The sequence below is a fragment of the Oryzias latipes genome, chromosome 4, assembly GCF_002234675.1.
Source record: "Oryzias latipes chromosome 4, ASM223467v1".
In the NCBI taxonomy this organism is placed as follows: Eukaryota; Metazoa; Chordata; class Actinopteri; order Beloniformes; family Adrianichthyidae; genus Oryzias; species Oryzias latipes.
In genome coordinates, this window is record NC_019862.2 from 4,441,667 (window position 1) to 4,453,588 (window position 11,922).

Below are 11,922 nucleotides of genomic sequence, written 5' to 3' on the forward strand. Positions count from 1 at the left end.
CAGCATGACCTTAAGTATGGTCCTCAGCACATCCTCCTTCATAACTGTGTGTCAGACTCTGATGAAGAGTACAACGGGACAACAGAGGAGCGTTTTGTTCCTTTTAATTTATCTCCTGTTCCCCAATGAGCTCAGTGGAGACAAACACAAAAAGACTTGCCACCACAGAGGTGCTGTTAGTGACAGTTGATACTTCATATGGAGCTTTACTACACTGGCTGACCACAAAGCACTTTCCACTATAACTTACATCCATGTGCACAAGGAACTTTGAGTAGCTTTCTATGTCCATTCAAAGATGTTGGTTAAGCAGGGGTAGCTCTGCTGTGGGCAACAACAAAGGGTGATACTAGACAACAAGAGGAAAGACTTCACAAACTAAAGTTTTTGAGAAAGCCTCTTGGATAAGAGGCAAAACATCTTCAGCTAAAAAATGAAGTGCAGATAACCCACTTTTTCCGTTGTTTTTACTATGACACTTTACACTCGTTGGCCACTTTATTTGGTACAGCAGTCCAACTTCTCTAATCAGCCAATATCAATAACCTGATATAGAAACAATGCATATGAACTCTCACTCAAAAATTAAAAGTTGTGAAAGCTCTGTCAGTATTACGTCAGATATGTCGAACCATGGCATTTCATTAAACAAAGCTATTAAAGTTACAAAGAGAAAGAAGAAAACATGAAATATATTTAGAGCACACATGGGAGCAGCTAAACCCCAAAATGGTCTGTTTGTCTCCGTTATACTAGTGATGTTTGAGAACAGATGAGACCTTTGAGGCTATGAGGTTATCTTCTGCCAGATCCAACAGACACTGATGAGGACTTAAAGAAGACAGATTCTCCTGAAACACTTGTACACCTTTTCCAGTTTTGAATGCAAAGTGACTGTATTAGTGCATCTATCAATCTTCAGAACCTGCTGAGTCCTCTCGGGGTCACAGGGTTACTGGAGTTCACCCAGCTACTTTAGGGCAAAGATAGAGTACACCCTGGACAGGTCTGTTGCAGGGCCACACATTCACACACAGTCACATGCACATCTAGAGGCAATTTAGAGTCACCAATTAACCTATGAAGCATGTTTTTGTTCTGTGGGAGGAAACCCGAGTGCCTGGAGAAGACCCACACAAGTACGGGGAGAACACACTAACTCCACCAAGCCGGGTCTCAACCAAGGGCCTTCTCGCTATGACGCCAGAGCGCTAACCTTAACACCACAGCCTCCACATTAGTACAGCTACAGTAATTCATATTCTGTTCAAATTATATAAAAAGATCTCGCCAAAGGATTGGCAGTTTGATAGCTCCCCCTTGTAAGTGTTGAGTCTGAGGAGTTGCTGGGAAATCTACTCATGTTGTTTGTGTTTGCTAGATAAAAGGACGAGTTTTAAAATTGAGTTGCTCCCCTATACCCTGAATAAAAGACGAGTCCAATAAAATGGAAAAGTAAAATGTTAATCAATTAAAAGAACTGATCAACGTCAAGGCCACTTCCCAAACTGACTTGAAGGAATTTCTTTTTTTGGGACAATGGCTTGATCCATTGTCCAGGAAGCCCCATTCATCATGGTGATAAAGAACATGGAGGACCAAAACATTTTGCTGTCATAATAGATCCACCAAAACCAATTGTAGTATATTAGTTTGGAAATGACACACAGAGAGCAACGTGGGTTTTTAGCAGCAGACGGAGTTCCTTCGTACCATGAAATTCATATACTTGGCTACTCGGAAAACAATTCTTGCTGGTGTGTTGAGCAGCCTTCCAGTTTTCCCAGAGAGAGTGACACTGCAGAGGGAGGGAGCGTGAAGCTTCTTTAATTGCCTTCGGTCACCCACAACGTCGAACCGGAGCGCCACGCAGCTTAGCAAAGGAACCGGGCAAAGGGCCTGATAGATATTTTATCGCCCAAGTTAACGGTTAATGAATTCCCAAAGTGAAATCTGTCACTTCAGAAATAAAGAGGAAGGCAAATTAAAGGGAGATAGAGAGAGACAGAAGAAGAAAGGAACTGGAGAGGGTGACACAGTTTTAGAAAGCCCTATCTTTCGGCCATCCCCGTTTTTCAATGGAATAAAGAAAACTCAGCCTCTTTCTTCTCCTCTTTTCTTCTCCCTCCTCTTTTTTCTCCCCCCATCCTCCTATCTCTCACACCGCTTTTCTCTGCAAAAATTCTCATGAATGATTTATATGTGTCTTGTTATCAGCAACGATTTCTATAGACCCTGACGCATTCACCAAGACATTTGTGGCGTAATTGTTAATTTTAATGCTATAATGGCTTCAGATGGGAGCTCTGATTAGACATTTATTACACAATTAAATGAAACATACTCAAGAATCACAATAGCCTTCCGTAATTATTTCAGGCCATTAATAAAATGGGCATTAAATTATATTGGACACAAAAGAGAAGTGAAATAGATTTCCATTAGAGCAATAGAAGCAGAGAGAGGGTAATAGATCCTGCCTGAATTCACTCTGAAATTAATTGTTGCCCAGCCTATTTCCACACACAGCGGAATAAATGAATGAGAAAAGAGAGGAAGAGAAGAACGCGTTGGTGGCCATAAGAGGAGGGGGTCACATTAAGAGCCTCTGATAAAAAAGCTTTTGTTTGACAAACTACAATGGACCTTCAATTCCAGAGAGCACACTGTCACACCAGTTTCAATCTTAGTCCACTCCTGCAGAGATCTGGCTAGAGGTTATATCCTCTTCCCACATGTCTGTAAGCAGCTAAATCTACCTGCAACCGCAAACTTCTCATGCTGCGTTCACACCAGGCTCGGAAATATGCATTCAAACGACCACATCCAATGTAAGGCCTGTAGCAGGGTTCACTCTGGCTGCGTCGATTTGCGTGCAAGCGGCCACTTTCAATGAATTCTATGAAAACGCACATCAACCCGAATTTTGGGCTTCCATGTTCTGAACTCTGAAACATTAACGCGTTAAAAACTTCGCTACGCAAGTCCAGTCGCAGGCTCTTCATACAGAACTGGGTTTCATTGATCGTTCACTGCAAGTTTACCCAGTTGAACTTATTGGATGCTAAAATGTGACTCGGATTTGGTGGTGACCTGTAGGTCGCAGAAAAAAATGTAAACATGATCACAAAGGAGAAATTAATAATTGAACTTTTTCGGTCCTGCTAGAATTCTATGACACTAAATCTGTCATACACTACGTTACCAAAAGTCTTGGCTCACCCATCCAAATAATCAGAATCAGGTATCCTAATCACTTGGCCTGGCCACAGGTGTATCAAATCAAGCACTCAGGCATACAGACTGTTTACACAAACATTTGTGAAAGAATGGACCGTTCTCAGGAGCTCAGTGAATTCCAGCACGGAACTGTCATAAGATGCCACCTGTGCAACAAATCCAGTCGTGAAATTTACTACTTTACTTTCACCTAAATCTTCACTGTCAGCTCTACCATAACAAAATGGAAGAGTTTGGGAACAACAGCAACACAGACATGAAGTGGTAGACCACGTAAACTGACAGAGGGGTCCGCGGATGCTGAAGCACATGGTGCAAAGAGGTCAACGACTTTCTGCACAGTCAATTGCTACAGAGCTCCAAACGTCATGTGACCTTCAGATTAGCCCAAGTACAGAACGCAGAGAGCTTCATGGAATGGGTTTTGGTGGCCGAGCAGCTGCACCCAAGCCACACATCACCAAGTGCAATGCAAAGCGTCGAATGCAGTGGTGTAAAGCACTCCACCACTGGACTCTAGAGCAGAGGAGACGTGAAACTGTTTGGAGCGGGCCCTTTCCTCAACATGACTGTGCTCCAGTGCACATAAAGACATGGGTGACAGTCTGGTGATGATGAACTGGACTTGCCTGCACAGTCCTGACCTAAACCCAATAAAAGACCTTTGGGATGAATTAGAGCAGAGACTGAGAGCCAGGCCTTCTCCACCAACATCAGTGTGTGACCTCATCAAAGCTGTTTGGAAGAATGGTAAAAAAATTCTTAGAAACACTCCTCAACCTTGTAGACAGCCTTCCCATAAGAGTTCAAGCTGTACTAGCTGCAAAAGGTGGACCAACATCATACTGAATTCTATAGGTTAGGCGGCACTTCAGTTCAAATATGAGTAAAGGCAGGTGAGCGAATACTTTTGGTAATATAGTGTATGTCGGAGGAAAATGTATAAAAGACAATGCCTGGAGAATTTGTGGATTTGCACCGCTTTGACATTTCGTGCCAAGCCCTATCAGACTGTAGATGGCGGACAAGCGCTAGTAAACAGTAGAAAAACACAAGAAGAGGAAATGCCAAATAGTATACTTGTTTAGTGCTTTTCTACCTTCCTTGAAGGTACAGTCCCATTCACACCCATACAAATAAACACCCTTCTTCCTGCTGACCCCACCAAGAATTCTAATTTTAGAGGCCCACAGTCACCAACCTTGGCGTCATCATGGACAGTGATTTTAAATTTGATAAACAGATAAATGGCGTTTTAAAATCAAGTTTTTATCATTTGCGGCTTTTATCTAAAGTTAAACCCTTTTTATCTTTTAATATTTTTGAGCAGGTCGTGCATGCTTTTATCTTTTCCCGACTGGACTACTGCAACGCACCTTACGCTGGGGTTTCCCATAAGGCACTTTCCCGGTTGCAGTTAGTCCAGAACTCCGCTGGTTTTAACAGAAACCAAAAAATATGAGCACATTACACCTATTCTTGCGCCTTTGCATTGCCAGCTCGTGCTCTGAGGTCAGAGGGCCAGCTCCAGCTTGTGGAGCTCATGACAAGGCTCAAAACTAGGAAAGACAGAGCGTTCTCTGTTGTCGGCCCTAAGCTGTGGAATGCTCTGCCATCGCATGTCAGAACAGCGCCCTCTGTGGAGCGTTGTAGATCCCGTCTTAAAACGCGTTTTTACTCTCTAGCTTTTAACACAGCGTGAGTTGTGTGGTCCTCAGTGTTTTTATCCGTATTTATCTGTGTTTTTATCTTGTTTTTACCTAGTTTTTTTAAATTATTTTTTTATTCATTTTACTGATGTACTCTGTTTTTATTTTGTTTGGCAATCTTTTGTCTGTTTTTTGGTCACTGTACAGCACTTTGGAAACTGCCTGTTTGTTTGAGAAATGTGCTAAATAAATAAAGTGGATTGGATTAGATTCACTTATTCACACGCACTTACACAATGATGGCGGCTACGCTGGCACCAACCCATAACTACAAAAGGCAATGTGGGGTTCAGTGTCTTACCGAACAACACTTCGACACATGGGCAGGCGAGGCAGGAATCAAACCTGCAATCTTCCGATCAGAAGTCGACTGCGCCACCGCTGCACCACAGGCGCCCCTGAAAGAAGCTCCTACCTGCCGTTTCCTGCCACTCCCTTCGTGTTTGCTGTGTGAACATCACTGGCTGGATGTGTGTCCATGAAACCGCGTATTTCACGTACTTGCATGAGGCAGATGCTAGGGATGGCCGGATCGACCTGAGTATCAATAGTATCGATAGCAAGGTAAAGTATTGATCCCAGCATGATGAGATTGATACTTTCGATAATTTTGTCACAGTTTTACTATAATATGTAAAGTAAAAAGCTTGAATTTACTTATGGTGTCCATCTATCTGCAGTGTAGCCAGATAGGGCGAAAAACAGCCTAAATTTATTAACCCCCCTACCCAGCTGCTGCTCACGCCTTGCCCCCTCCCCTTCTGCTTCATCAGGATGCTGAGAGATTCATTAAAGAGCCACATATTTGCATTAATGCTGGCATAGTTTGTATTTGTATTTAGCGGTACCCACAAAATACATTTTGAGCGGCAGTGTCTGCAGAACTAGGTGTGTAACATCCAATGGGACTTTTTTTATTTGTGACTTTGTTATTTTATTACTGCCTTTATTTTAAATACATATATGTTTGCTGTGCATTTTTTTGGCTTTGTTTTACTTTGTTACATTGTAGTGGCTTTTTAAAAACTTTGCAGGAGCTACTGTTTCCTTATCATTTTTGTAGTATGCTATTATTAATGTACATGTTCTATATTTGACACATGTTCACTTCAGATTGTTGTAATGAGTTAACAAACATGTTTATTTTTAGAAACTCTCTAAAAACTGTGTTATATAATACACTTCATGAAACAAAAAGTTGTGTATTTCCCCAAAATTTTTATAGCAAAACAGTATTAGAATAACTATCGGTATTGGTATTGACATCAGTGATATTAGTAATTAATTGGTATGGGATCCATACACAAATTCCCAGTATCGCCCACCCCTACCACACGCTCCTGATGTGTAAGCACCTTTTGTAGACGTGGGTTTCGGGCTTCCACAATCAAAGCTCTCGCGTTCACAGGTCACTACACACACATGTTAGTATGTTTTCGGGCTTTACGTGCAAAACGCGAGTCCATTGAACACGCTCTAAAAGTTAAACCAGTTGAACTCTGACTACTTCAGAACTTGGATTTGGTAGTGACATATTGGCAGCGTCTTTTTCAATACATGCAGGCCCCTCTGGTGGAAAATTGCAGTTTGTGTCTGGCTGGAATGCTATGACACAAAGTCTTTCATATATCGGAATAGAGCTGGGAAAGAAATAGCTCTACAAGATTCACCAGATTTGCGCTGCTTTAAGATTTTGCACCAAGCTTCTTCCAACTGTGAGTACATGTGCTGGGATCGGGTGGCAACAGTTCAGTGTGACCATTGTATCCTAAAGGCTTGTTCAACGCGCGTTCTTGAACGTGCATCACATGCCTGGTGTGTATATTGCTTCACACTGAGGCCCATTAAGGAGCAATAACAGGTTAGGTTTGGTAAATGGTGCAGTAAAGTACAGCCTAACTGTCTGTTCTTTGATTAATAAATGACCTGCCACATCACCTTGCAGTCGCAGCAAGATACGGGTCAAACTTAGAAGATGAAAGAAAAAGCATGTATAGCAGCTTTGACTCAATCAGAATCTTCAGGAGCAAAATGTCAAGGAAGATAATCAAAAGTGTGGTGCTGCTCAAATCAAATGAAGAAAAAGGAAAAAAAGGAGTATACACAATGGAACAAATTTATTTCAGAACGCTGAGATTATGAGAGTTAAAACACATCAAAGGCCAATGTATGGCAAAGAATTTCTGAAGCCGTTTCCAGTGGGAGCTCTAAATTGAACCGCCCTTTGAAATACCAGTCTCTTGAGATCCACAGTAAAAGAAATAGACAGTGATATCTTGCAAGGCAAGAACAGATCATTCAACTGAAATTAATTAATCATTCACTGTGAAGGAATTTGTTTTATTATTATCATTGTTTAAATGTATTTCTTTAAATGTTAACTCAGATTGACCTTTTTACCTCTTCTGAAAACAGTTCTGTGTGTTTGGTCATCTGCTTCTCATGCCCAGCCAGGAACAGGGGGGTTTTACGACACACTGTCCTCAGCTGATAAGTGATACTGTTTGAAGTTAGAATCCACCAAAGGGGTCATTGTATGACACCCCCTAATGAACTTTTTGTCTTTGTCTTGAATTGTTACCTCCCACTTGTGTTCTTAATAAAAGCAGCACAGGGAGGGGCAGACCTTTGAGAAGAGAAACGTGGTGGACCTTTTCCAACACATTTGCTCCTCTCCCTCGTGCATGAGAAACTTGATTCTTGTTGTGGTTTGTTGTTTATAATTGTGTTTTTCTTTAATGTCTAGATGCATTTATCTGACATTCTTTGGTCCTTCGAGCCGGAATGACAACATATCTGCGTCCTTGGGGGAGGATCATGCCGATTGAAGTCTGTGCACAGCCCGTGAGACTAGGTCTCCGGAGGAAAGTCCGTCGTAGTGAATTCTACGCCGGCCAATCGACTGGTCTGATCCCTGGGTCCGGATTGACGTTATTCGTTAACCAGTCAGACCACAACGACAAGGCAAGTACAGCGCTTTTTCAGGGGTTCGAGTCCCCGAAGTGGCCCAGAATTCTGAGGGACAGGTTCAAGTCCTGTTGCCTAAAACACGTGTGGGTTTGGAGTCCCGGAAAAGTCCAGAATTCTGTATAAAGGTGTAGGTTCGAGTCCTGCAGCCTAAAACGCGTAAGAGGGTTCAAGTCCCTAAAAGGCCTATTAAAATTTAAAAATAAATAAAAAATAACGTTTTTTTTGGTGTGAATGTGTGTGCATGTGTGAAAGGAGTGAACTTGTTCGAAGCAGTGAGCAGCTGGAAACCTTGCGGTGTTAACACAAGGCTGCTTGTTGGAGTAGAACAAGATTTCATCTCATTAGGCTTTAGGTGAAAAGAACCCAGAGTCTAAAACGGGTTTTGCTCCTGGGAGGACCCTAAACGTGTGACCGGATCAGACAACAGGTCTGACCTAGAAGCTTGTTGCACGGGGAGTGAAATTCGGTCCTGAGAGAAATTCTCTGTTGGTTCTGATCACACTCTGTGACTAACATAAATAACAAAATATATATAAAAAATGGGGGAATTCAAATAAAAAAGTTGAATTACCATCAGATTAAACATATATGGAAAGAGGTTCATCCAGGTTCAACTACATTCTTGGTAAAATGGGATAAAAACTAGGATTTTAAGGGGAATCTTGGAGTGCAGGCATGTACTGAATTAGTTCAACAGTTACCAATTCAAACCAGAATAAAACCTAAAAAAGAAACAAAAAAAAATAGTGAAGAATTAATTTGTGCAAAACTGTGCTTAAATGAAGCAACGAAAAATAAAGAATGGCATTCAGAAAAGTAAAACTAGAGAAGCATGTCTGATTGCTAAAAAAAGGAGGATAAATCAGTTGTGAGACTCAGACCCCTGCAACAGCAGGCTGCAGCGGGCTGCAGACCGAGCAGGAGCAGGATGAAAGGGGGGGAGAGCAGAAACCAGCTGATTTCTCACCTCCTCCCTACCAGGGGACAAATGCTCCTCTGTTGACGGGTTTTTACCCACCAGTGACTGATTTAAATAAACCAGAAAAAGAAAAAATAATGTTAGGAGGAAAAGGGAAAAAACTTGTTTGGAGTAAAACTTTGGGGGTTGGTTTGGAAGAAGCTGGAGAGTCATCTAAAGTTGCAGAGACATTTCCAATCATTGAAGTGCCCAATCCTAGAGATGGAGAAAATGGCCAGAGGCCTAAACTTCTTGTGTTTAGGACCTGGACATTAGAGGATGTTAGGAAGGCAGTGAGGGGAGTTATCTCTCATGGGCAAATGATGGAAGTTCAGAGAGCTTACCATCTGAATAGCATTAAATGTCAGAAAGCATGTATGACTGCTATGAAAGCAGACTGGGCAAAAGTAAAGGAATCCTATGGATGATGATGATCCACCCAGACCTCTTCCGCATAACAGTCTAAGAGTTAATTCAAAGTCTTACACTTTTAGGACAAAGAATTAGAGAAGCCTTTCCAATGAGACCTGATTATGGAAAGATTGGTCAAACTAAAAAAAAATGGAGAGTTAGTGTTTGATTTTAGAGTCAAATTTGAAGAAGTTTTAAAGCTAATAGTGGACTCAGAGATGATGATAATGATGAAAGTCCCTATAGGCAGCAGCTGAAACAAGCTTTACTGCAAGCTATGAGACCAGAGATTGCAGACTAGATAAGGACACTTTACATAGATCTGCCTACAGGAGCACTACAACAGTTTGTGAATTTTGCTGTTCATGCAGAAAAAGTGATGGTGAATAAAAAGAAATTTAAGAATCAAAGTGAACATACATTTTGGCAGGAGGAAAGTAGTGATGTGTTTTTTGGAAGGAATGTGAACAGAGGAAGAAATTGTGGTCGTGGAAAAGGAAATTTTAAAGAAAATTTTAGAGGAAGGTCTAGAGGAAGTAGCAACAGAGGGTCAGAGCAAGTTGATGATGGATGTTGGATTTGTGGACAGAGAGATCATTAGCTGAGAGATTGTCCTGAAAGGAAGAAATCAGATTGACTAGATGGTAGAAGTAATGTCAAGATTAACAATGAATCTGAACCAGAAATTCAACGAATTTGTGATGAATTTTTAGATCTCACTGAAGTTTGTCTTATGGAAAAGCCAGAAATAACTCTTTATGTTCAGGGACAACCGTTTGTTTTTCTTTGTGATTCAGGGGCTTGTAGAACTGTGATAAGAAGTTATTACAATGATTTTCCTAAGTCAAATAAAACAATACAAATGAGATCTGCAGATGGTCAAATTGAAACTAAACATTAGAGTAAACCAGTTTGTTTTGAAAATCCTGACACTAATGAAACAACAAGCATTCCTGTGGTTTTAGCACAAAACTGTCCTTTTAATCTTTTAGGGAGAGATGTCATGATAAGATTAAAGTTAGGAATTTACCCCACCAGAGAAGGGGGGATGCAAGCACGACGTTGCCCCGATACAGACATCTGTGTGCTAGAAGGCAGAGGTGAACCACACTATTATTGGACTTTAGATCTACCTAAAACTGATCTTGGACAGACTGCAAAAAACTTAATGGAGAAAGCAAAAGCCAGAGTGTCACCCCATGCAGATTTTATGTCTTCAGACATTCTGTATGTCATGTTAAGATGCAAAAAGTCTCCTAGCCCTGACAGGGGATATGATGAAGCAGTGAGTAAACTAGGATTTCAAAAATGTACAATAAATGATTTTTATTGGAAAGATGAAACTAGTTTCTGTACTGTGACAGAAAAAAAATTTAATGTGTACAGAAAGAGTGACAAATTGGAAACAAATGGCAGATGCAGTTCCATTTATTTCTTGTACTAAAGGTTCACGACAAAAATGGGAAGAAATGAAAGAACATGTGCAGGAAGTGACTTATACTTTGAACAGGCAGAAACAAAGTGGGGTTTTGCTGTTGTAACTCAAGATAAGGTTTTGAAGGCAGGACCCCTGCCTGGAAATTACTCAGCACAATCAGCAGAGTTTACAGCTTTAACTGAAGCATGCAAACTGTTTAAAGATAAGCCAGTTACAATCTATACTGATAGCCAATATGCGTTTGCTATAGTGCATTTTATTTTGTCAACAGTGGAAGAACTCAGGGTTAAAACGTCAACAGGAAAACCAGTAACGCATGTAGACTTACTGAAAGAATTATTGACTGCTGTAATGTTACCATCTAAAGTGGCAAAATGTAAACGTGAGGGACACACACAGGAAGAACAGATCCTATTTCTAAAGAAAATGCCTTTGCAGATGCAACAGAAAAGCAAACTGCAACAAAAGATGTAGAAATATGCACAAATGAGGATGTGACTGCAGATGCAACCGCTGATTTTTTAAAAAGAAATGTCACCCAGTGCACCACAACAACAAAAAAGATCTATGGTTAAAAAAAAAAAAGGAGCAAAGTTAGAACAAGGTCTTTATGTCAGCACAGAAGGACAACCTATTTTACCAAAATCCATGTACAAATGGGCAGCAATTTTGAGTCATGGGCTTTGCCATGATTCAACAGGGGGGATGGTAAACTATGGTAAACTTAGAGAAATATTATACAACTTATGGATTTATGCTCTATAAACTCTATAAAAAATTTTTTTGTAAACAATGTGTTACATGTATGCATCATAATCCCCAAGGCAATGTTAAATTTAAGAGAGGAAAATTTCCTGAACGAACTTTTCCTTTCCATACAATCCATACGGATTTTATTGAATTGAATAAAAGCAAAGGATTGAAATATTGTTTAGTGATTATTAATGCATTTTCCAAATGGGTTGAAATTTTTCCATGTGCAACACAAGATGCTATTACAGTAGCTAAAGCTATTTGTAAAAGAATAATCCCAACTTTTGGCATACCACAAGTGATAAGGAGTGATAATGGTACACATTTTGTAAATCAAGTGATAGACAAAATGGTTCAACATCTTTGCATTGATCTAAAGAGACATTGCAGTTATCACCCACAGAGTGCAGGATTAGTTGAGAGAACTAATGGCACTATCAAAT